This window comes from Macrobrachium nipponense, chromosome 25 (assembly GCF_015104395.2).
Source record: "Macrobrachium nipponense isolate FS-2020 chromosome 25, ASM1510439v2, whole genome shotgun sequence".
NCBI lineage: Eukaryota > Metazoa > Arthropoda > Malacostraca > Decapoda > Palaemonidae > Macrobrachium > Macrobrachium nipponense.
In genome coordinates, this window is record NC_087214.1 from 13671624 (window position 1) to 13674208 (window position 2585).

The 2585-nt window shown below is 35.3% G+C and overlaps 1 long non-coding RNA gene across 1 annotated transcript; it reads right to left on the reverse strand.

Annotated features, from left to right (window-relative positions):
- Positions 1–461: 461 nt before the first annotated feature.
- Positions 462–1677, reverse strand: LOC135199168 (uncharacterized). Its single transcript, XR_010310945.1, has 3 exons — positions 1629–1677; positions 1250–1356; positions 462–806 (listed from the first exon to the last, which is right to left on the reverse strand). It is a non-coding gene; the product is annotated as an uncharacterized LOC135199168 (long non-coding RNA).
- Positions 1678–2585: the final 908 nt, after the last annotated feature.

Sequence of the window (2585 nt, forward strand, 5' to 3'; positions counted from 1 at the left end):
ACAATGAGGAAAATAGTACATTCCATTTTTAAAGATATTGGTTAAAAAATTTAAATTCAATGGCAATATACGAACATAGATGAAAAAAAAAATTCCATGAAGAGCATAAAATATATATTAGCAAAAACAGTACTTTCCAAGTAGGCCATAAATTGGCATATAACAAAATATTTAGATTCCAGAGGCACTGATAAGTGTAAAAAAAAATAAATCCAGGAAGGGCACAGATAATATGCATTCAAATATATTTGAACCAAAAGAATATTCCTGGAAGAGTATACAGCATATAAAAGCAAAAATAGGATGTTCCATGGGCAATAATATTAAAAAAAAAAAAGAAAAAAAAAGTTAGGTATAAATATATTGTAAAAAAAAAAAAATCATATTTCATGGGCTACACATATATACTCTACTTGATCTCTCCATGGTAGCCAGTTAAGAAATCCAAAACATACATTATGAATTATAAGATCATGAATTTTATCTTGCACAAGAAGGTTCTTAGGAGCGAGGTAGACTTGGTGCGGACTTGCTTGCACATCAACAATTACTACATTAAGTAGTAGCAGGTGGTAAATGATGGTTATGTGGTATAGAGAGTGGGAAGTATGATGGCAGGAGTGTGTGTGTGTGTGTGTGTGTGTGTGTGTGTGTGTGTGTGTGTGTGTGTGTGTGGAGGGCCTCATACTGTATGACCTTCCTGGGCCACTGAACCTTGCACTCTGTCTTGATTTAATCTGCGCCTAGTTTTCTGAATCGGATGACTCTTGTGCTGTTAAATAATTGGGTCTTTTAGGTTCAGGATCCTGTGGGGAAGAGATAACATTACGATGTTAACGTAGGAGAATGTTGACTTTTATTAAAAGGAATCAAAATTTATTACAAAGCATGAAAAAAAGAGGAGATTTTTATATGGGGGTTTGTATGAGATGTTTAAGAAATATGTTTACCCTGCCCTAACATCTCAAAAAAGAAAACAGGTACTGGGAAATAGGGGAGAACATGGCAAGAATGTGTGCAGTGGAAAGGATTCACCTGAGAGAAGCATGTGGAGTGATAAAATAATGGGGCAAGATTGTTGGGAGTTGTTTTTTGCACAAGGGTGGAGTGAGAAGTAGAAATGGCGAAGGGCTCTGATTGGGATATCGAAGTGCTGCTTTAATACCAAAATGCATATTCATTATTCCTTAATATAAAAAATGATCAAGTTAAAGGAATACCAGAACATTAAATCAAGCTCAATGCTCACCTTATACTTTAGGCCACCTTGTCTTTTAGGGACATGCTTCAGGGCTTCACTTATTTCGTCTTCCACTTCGGATAATTTTGCCTTTCTGTAGTTTCTTAAGCATGCTCCTTTGGGTAGAGAAACCAAAACATATGATGCAAGCAAGATTCAATTTACATTTTAGAGAAATCAAAACATATCAAAGGTAGCAAGACTTAATTGTTTTAATTTCATCAACCACAGCAAACGACAAAATTTTAAAATTAATTTGCATTTTTTATAACTGTACAAATCCGAGTTCTTTACTAAGGTTTGTCTGTATTTGTGAAGGAGCAAATGTTATTTTACTTAAGATAATGCTGTAAGTTGGTGTTGTAACTAAGAAATTCTGTACACTTACTGATGACAACTTTGCAGATAGGAAGATCAGTAAATGGTAGCTTTCCTTTCTTCCCTAGCCCTACTATGAGGACCACACACTATTGCTTCCAAGCTTTTTAATCCTATGAACTGTCTCTCCAAGGCTATGCCCTCCTAATGATGACAAATACAGTGTCTGCAATATATAGAAAGAAAATAATAAAATTTACTTTTCTCATGGATAAAAAATACCCTTACTTATATTCAAAGTATCCAGGATGGTCCACTATAAATAATGGAAGCCCCAAAACACTTGAAATAGCAGTTCCAAATCTCCAAGATAATACAACTTGTTCTTACCAATTTCTTTTTGAATGTTTCATCAGTTAACTTAGTACACGAGTCATCCAGCACCTTTAAACTGCGTACTGGGGCTGGCAAAACATCATCCACATCCTCCCCTCCTGAACCTACAGCAGAAGCTACAGATTGTATTAGGTTTACCATCAGCCACTGATTTTCCTCAATTGTTTTGAGGCGTGTCAACATTGTAGCTCTGTACTAGCAGAAAGATTACCAGTCTCAAATCAATTATTTTTCAAAGCAGAGGTGCTACAGTATATTCAGATATTGAGCACAATTTTCTTTGCGAACAAAAGCATAATACTTGTGCACATAACTTACCTTTTGTTCAACTGGAGTTTTCCCTTAAACCTTTGGGAGACCTCTGGAGTGGATTCTGTAGATGAATTAATATTCATTATTTCATGCCAACGATGCAACTCAAAATACATCTAATTCATATCATACATATAGCTTTAAAATACCTGATTTGTTGTTCTTTATACAGCCATTTTTATGGACTTCGTTGGTAGGGCAGTGAAGAGCTGTCTCTGGAAAATGCATCAAATCCTCCTGTAAGGACAGTGTTGAATGCAGTGGTAAAGGTTGACAATTTATATTTAGACAATGATCAAAGTTCCCCCAAGCCACCAAA